This window comes from Oryza sativa, chromosome 7, assembly GCF_034140825.1.
Source record: "Oryza sativa Japonica Group chromosome 7, ASM3414082v1".
Lineage (NCBI taxonomy): Eukaryota > Viridiplantae > Streptophyta > Magnoliopsida > Poales > Poaceae > Oryza > Oryza sativa.
In genome coordinates, this window is record NC_089041.1 from 29,675,191 (window position 1) to 29,682,817 (window position 7,627).

The window sequence follows — 7,627 nt, forward strand, 5'->3', positions numbered from 1 at the left end:
TCGGTATCGTCGAGTTCTACTATTTCCTTTGTAATCTGTGGTTTCCACCATATGATCCCATATCAACTGGATTAGGGCTATTACCTACCAAGGGGCCTGAACCAGTATAATCCATGTTTCCTGTTTGCTTGATGTCGTACTACGTAGATCCTCGTACCAGCGTACCCCAATACCCTCTATATCCGGTCTACGGGTATCCCCCGTCGACAGTGGCGCGCCAGGTAGGGGGACTTGGTGCTCAAGGTTCTACTACCATGACATCCAGCTTCACCGACAACAGCGTCAACACCAACCTCAACCAAGGAGTTCCTACTTCAACAACACTGGTGTGGACTCAAGTCGGTGAAATCGTCTTTCCGGTTTACACCACAGTGCCGATCTCAGCTGGTCCGCCAATGGCCGGAAACGAGAACGCAGTGGCAACAACCCGGGGCGACTCTATGTCGAAGAATCCACCCGCCGAAGCGGAGATCGGAACGTCGACAACATCCGAGCCTGAGAAGGATCCTAGTGCGGCCAAGCCTTGTCTTTCCAACATGAATCACAAGCCGACGAGGATTACTTCCGAGGTGACAAGGTCCTGGTGTCCTATCCACAAAACCAGGAAACACACCCTGCAAGCCTGCTGGGTCTTTCTCAACGTTCATGCTGAAATTCGTGCCTGCAAAGAGCGTGGAATTCAGCGTACCTCTCCAACTCGTGATGTCCATTGTCCTATTCACAAGACAAAGAATCACGGCCTCTCGAGCTGCAAGGTATTTCTCAGCGCCATGAAGATGCCACCTCCTAAGGTCCAGCAGTCACGCATCCCCATCAGGGATAAAGACAAGGAACAAGTAGCGACGCCGATTTCAGATCGATTTGTTGGGGTAATCGACATCGATCCCCACGAACCATTAGTCTTGCACCTGCTTAAAGACTATGGATCATCGACAACGAGTACGCCGCGTGAGGTATTGGCTATCGACGATGTCGGCACGTCAGCGCGCACCAATGCGGAAGCGGAGAATCAAGTGACTACTCCGGCCCAGCTCATCAGAGCCGTCAACGCAATACTGAGGGAAACCCCATACGATCCCGTTCTGAACGACGATCTCGCACGTTGGACAGAACGACTATGAGAATCAGTGACCAACCTCAGCAACGCGTTCGAAGAGGCCACTGCCGCAGCGCACCCAGAATAGCCACCAATTGGCAATGCTAATGGTGAAAACCCTGAACGGCGGGAATCGCCTCATCGAGTCACCCCTCCACCTCGCGGCACCGGCGATCTCCGCGATCACCTGAATGGCCACCGAGACACACGACGCACACGAGACAACGAGAACCATTCCCGGCGTCATGTCTCTTCACGGCGTCATGATAATGAAGATCGAGGAGGCCGTTCAAGCGAAGACCGAGACCGTGATAACCGCCACGATCACGACGATCGCGAACGACGGGTGCAGGGCGATACTGGTCGAGGACGTCGCCATAATGACGACGATGATGGAGATCGGCGCCGAGACAACAACGGGAGACGACGACAAGATTCTCGAGAACCCGGCCGACGTCCTCGTAATCGTTTGCCGGAACCAAGCGACCCATCGTCATCGTCATCATCCTCGTCATCTCCATCATCAGATAGACATCCACGAAGGACGTATGATTGCCGACAACCCACCGCCCCCAGCGCTGGGTGTAGAGCTTTCGGTCGTTCACTTCGGGATGTCCGATGGCCTGAAAGATTCCGACCTGGAGCAATAGAGAAATACGATGGGAGCACCGACCCAGAAGAGTTCCTTCAGGTTTACTCCACAGTACTCTACGCTGCCGGAGCGGACGACAACGCGTTGGTGAATTACTTGCCGACCGCATTGAAAGGCTCTGCACGTTCATGGCTGATGCATCTTCCCCCCTACTCGATCTCTTCGTGGGCAGACTTGTGGCAGCAGTTCGTAGCCAACTTCCAAGGAACTTACAAGCGCCACGCGATCGAAGATGACCTACATGCGTTGACACAGAATCCGGGCGAATCCTTGAGGGATTATGTTCGGCGCTTTAACGAGTAAAGAAACATAATCCCCGAGATCACCGACGCTTCTGTAATTTGCGCTTTCAAATCCGGTGTCAGAGATCGCTATACTACTCAGGAGTTGGCAACGAGGCGCATCACAACTACTCGGAGATTATTCGAAATTGTCGATCGATGCGCTCATGCGGATGACGCACTGAGACGCAAGAACGACAAACCGAAGACCGAAGGAGAGAAGAAACCAGCCAAGGACGCACCTGAGTCAAGCAAGAAGAAAAATCGCAAGAGTGGAAAAAGGAAAGCTCAATCAGAAGTTCTCGCAACAGAATATGCGGACCCTCCCAAGCGCCCAGACCCACAAGGCAGCGACACGAAAAAAGCATGGTACCCTATACACAAGTCGGACATACATTCTCTAGAAGATTGCCTCATTTTCAAAAAGTCGCTCGCAAAACATATGGCATCGAAAGAAGGCAAACGAGTACGCATGGTTGAGAAGGACGCTAAGGCGCCTACTCGAGAATCGGACTCAGCATACCCAGATTCCGATCTCCATGTCTCACACATCTTCGGAGGTTCCACGGCATACTCCTCAAAGCGAAAATACAAGAAAGTGGAGCGTGAAGTCTGTTCGACGTGGCAGTGGTCTGCGCCCAAGATGAAATGGTCCAAGCAGAAGATACAATTCTCAGAAGAGGACCACCCCAAGACTGCTGTCATCCCAGGGCGATATTCGATCGTGGTCGAACCCACTATTCGTAATATCAAGGTCGCACGAGTCCTGATCGACGGCGGCAGCTCAATCAACCTTCTCTTCGCCAGCGCCTTGGACGCGATGGGGATCCCACGAAGCGAGTTGACACCCACTGATCAATCCTTCCATGGAATCACTCTTCAGTCATCGTCCAAACCATTGGGCAAAATTACGTTGCCTGTGACTTTCGGCCAAGCAAACAACTTCCGAACGGAACAGATCACCTTTGATGTCGCTAAATTCTATACAGCATACAATGCCATCATTGGGAGAACTGCACTCGCGAAGTTCATGGCCGCATCTCACTACGCGTATCAAGTGCTCAAGATGCCAGGACCGAAGGGAACAATGTCACGCCCAGAAATTCCCGAGTAGAATTCCAAGCAGAATGTGCATTAAAATCCCCGTCCAGGACCGGCCGGGGTACACAAACGACAATGTTGACATTCAGATCCACGTCTTACAAACATCATAAAAGTCTTACACAAATGTAGCGGAAGAAAAGAAAGACGACAGGAGCTACGCCTTGACTAGAACTGCAACGGGAACACCACTCCACAGGCATCCTCGACGGCACGGACGAAGCCTACTCCTCGGAGAAACATTCATCTGACACACTCTCGTACTCTGGGGTTGGGAAAAGTAGAGCAAGACTGAGTACTACCCACTGTACTCAGCAAGTCATACCGGAATAGAGGCATGATGCAGGGAATCATCAAAGAAGAGCTAAAGTGGTTCATTTGCATAAAGCGAGCATTTATAAACAGAAGTTGAAAGATTAAACAGTTGTAATATTTAATTAGTATTATCTATCCACTGTCCAACGTTATCCCACGTTGCAACAGGCCCAACCATCCACCTAAACTATCCAAATTCCAAAAGATTACACTAGGGTGAGACTAATCACGGTGAATCTGGTTGACCGCCCATAACCGCGGGCACGGCTATTCGAATAGTTTTACTCTGATCAGAGGTGTACAACTGTACCCACAAGACACAGCCCCACGACACGTTACCGTGCGCCGACATGTCACCACGACATACCGGAAAGAGGCCGTGACAGGACCCTTCGCATAACCCCCTCTAACCAAGCACACCACACCTCAGGTTTCACCCCCACTCCTCGCAAGGCAGCGGGCAGTCCCCTCTCGTGCCTAGGTGAATCCGGAAGCGACAGAGGCCGTCGCAGGGCCCGCCCCGCTCCATCACGCCCACCCTTGCCTAGATGCGTCGGCTAGAGGAGAACTACACTACAAGCCCAGCCGTTGCCCACGCTGGCTTGTGGTAAGTACGATAAGTTCTTCCAGGGCATCCCGCGAACCGGTCCTTAACTGCCATGGGTGCGACCAGCAAAACCATGCACCCACAGCCCACCATGTGATTTATTTCAAAGCGGTGGCACTAATCCAACAATCTGAACATTAATAAGATTTTCCCCATTGTGCACTAGTTGAACTAAGCATGGCTAAGCAATCCCTAGTCCAATCTCTAGTCATGTTATAACCCCAAGCTGACAAAGGGACATGGTACAACAAAAGCATGGCTATGACAATAGGTAAACACCCCCTAGTAACATTATAAAACAATGCAATATTTGAAGGAAAACAATAGAGCATTTGCAATATAGGATCAACATGTTCAAGTGACAAGCATGACTTGCCTTGCTCTGCTGCTGGAGGAACCTCGGCGACTATTTCGAAGTACACTGGAGCGTCAGAGGAACCGGAATCTAGCGACATACAAGGCAAACATTACAAACAGGCTATAAGACTACTGAAACAGAGAACAGAACCATTTTTAAAGGATTCTACACATTTTTCTTGATTTACTGAGACTTGAATGGGCTTAAACGGAGTTCGGATGAATTAGTTATGAATTTTAGAAGATTCACTGTGTTTATTACTATAACAAAAATCCTTAAATATTTTATTGCGCAATATTTTCCCAGGGCTGACGTCAGCACGGAGGGGGTGCGGCGCCGACAAGCGGGGCCCACTGGTCAGCGGCTCAAGGGAGAGCGGTTCACCGTGGACCGGGACCACGCAGGTGATCCACCGCCGGTCCACGGGACCGACGGCCCAGATCGCCCTCGGGCCGATCGGACGGGCGGCGATAGAGGCGGCCGCCGGGCTCGGCTTGGCATCAAAGCCGACCGGCCGGCCAGGGCTAGCGGCGGCGGCACGCGCGCGTCGCGTTGCCGGCGACGGCATCCGGCGGCGGAGGCGACGGCGCAAAAGCGACGCGAAAGCGGCGGCAACGGACGGCGGCAACGACCGAAGGCGACGGCGAGCGCGAGCGGCAGCGACGCACGGGGAAATGGGGAAGAAAAGGAAAGGGGAGGGAGTCCTCACCGGAGGGGACGGCGGCGTCCGGCGACGAGGAGCGACGGAGGGAGGTCGACACGCGGCGGACGGCGACCGGGACGACCTAAAGAGCGAAAAGAAAGAGGTTAGAGAGGAAGAGAGGGGCCATAGGAGACGGGAATGCCGGCCGAAAGCGGCGGACATGGCGACCCTCCCCGACGCACGATGGGAATGGCGCTCCGGCGACGAACCTCGACGAAGGAGGGGTGGACGGGGTGGATCTCGGCCCCGCGAACCCGACGGCGGCGACGGCGCGGTGCGGCGGCGAGCCTAGCGGCGGCTAACGGTGGCCGGAGTAGCGGAGACGGCGGCGGCGAGTGGTTGCACGGCGCGGGAGCGATGGGGAGCACGAGGGAGTTCGGCGAAATGGGGAAAAAGCGAGAGGGAGCGACGGAGAAGCTTAAATAGGGGAGGGGAGGGCCGGACGTGGCCGGGAGAGGCGGGGCTTCGCCGGCCAACGTGGGAAGTGGGGGAGGAGAGAGAGGCAGGATTCGAAAATCGAATCCCGGCCATCTCGGGCGCGGGCGCGTGCGCGAGAGAGAGGGGAGTGGGCGCGGGAGATGCGGCGCACGCGCGGACGTGGCTGACGTGGCCCGGAGAAGGCGGAGGCGTGGGCGCGGCGGCGGTTGCGGGCGCGGCGGCGCCGGCTGGAGGAAGGGGACGGGTCCGACAGGTGGGGCCTACCTGTCGGCGTCCCGGGGAGAGAGGGAGGGGCGGCTTGGGCCGGCCCACGAGGAGGAGGGCGCGGAAAGGAGAGAATGGGCCAGCGGCCCATTCGAAAAAAGGAGGGAAAAAGAAAAAGAAAAAGGAGAAAAGGATTTTCCCTGGAATTAAAATATTGCTTGCTCAATTTTAATTGGTTAAAATTATTTCTAGGGCTCTGAAAATTCCACTAAAAATCCTATTACAGAATTTCGACATGTAGAACTCAAGAAAAATTCCACATACCAATTCCGATTATTATTTGCATTGATTTAAAAGGGTTTACTCTTGCTTTGCACCGGTATTTTCTTAGGGTCATTTATAAATTAAATTTAGGCTTGGGAGGAGAACTTCGGGGTGTGACAAACAATCACTATTCAAGGGAACGCTAAGCTGGCAGTACAATGCGACAAGCGGAGCCTCGACATGGTCGAGCATATGCCCAGCCCACCCGCCACAGCTGAACCACCCAAGAAAGTGAGCAAAACAAACAAGACGTCGAAGCCGGACGACGCAATCAAGATCGTTCCACTCTCCAGTGCCAACCCCGACAAGACCGTCAAGATCGGGGCATCACTAGGCGAGAAATAGGAACTCGCGCTCATCACCTTCCTCCGCGACAATGCTGACGTGTTCGCTTGGCAGCCGTCCGACATGCCGAGGGTACCCAGGGAGGTGATTGAGCACAAACTCATGGTGCGACCCGATGCCAAGCCAGTAAAGCAAAAACTGTGGAGATTTGCACCAGATCGAAAACAAGCCATACGAGAAGAGCTCGACAAGCTTCTCAAAGCCTGTTTCATCAGAGAGGTACGCCATCCAGAGTGGCTAGCCAACCCAGTCATGGTGCGGAAGGCCAACAGGAAATGGAGAATGTGTGTCGATTTCACTGACCTCAACAAGGCGTGTCCCAAGGATCACTTTCCTCTTCCTCGGATAGACCAACTGGTGGACTCAACAGCCGGTTGCGAGTTGAGCTTTCTCAACGCTTACTCCGGTTACCACCAAATCAGCATGGCGAAAGAGGACGAGGAGAAGACAGCATTCAACACGCCGTTCGGGGTATTCTGCTACATTAAGATGCCGTTCGGACTAATAACCGCAGGAAACACTTTCCAGCGCACGGTCCAAGGTGCACTTAGCGACCATCTCGGAAACAATGTCGAGGCCTACATCGATGACATTGTTGTCAAGACCAAGACAAGCGACTCATTGATAGACGATCTGCGGGAAACGTTCGACAACCTCCGACGATATCGCCTCATGCTCAATCCAGAGAAATGCACGTTCGGAGTACCATCGGGCAAGCTACTCGGCTTCCTCGTCTCTGGCAGAGGAATAGAAGCAAATCCTGAGAAGATCAAGGCAATTGAGAACATGAAGTCGCCAACAAGACTCAAGGAAGTACAGAAGCTAACCGGATGCATGGCGGCACTAAGTAGGTTCGTCGCTAGGATGGGAGAGCGAGGACAACCTTTCTTCGCTCTGCTGAAAAAGCAAGACAAATTTGTATGGACACAGGAAGCCGAAGAGGCATTCATTGCACTCAAGCGCTACCTATCAAATCCACCTCTACTTGTTGCTCCCCAACCTAATGAAGAATTATTTCTCTATATTGCCGCCACGCCATATTCCGTTAGCACTGTCATTGTTGTCGAGAGAGAGAAGGTGCAATGACCAATCTACTATGTCAGCGAAGCTCTCCACGATGCAAAAACAAGATATCCACAGATCCAAAAACTGCTCTACATGGTAATCATGACATCAAGAAATCTACGCCACTACTTCCAAGCC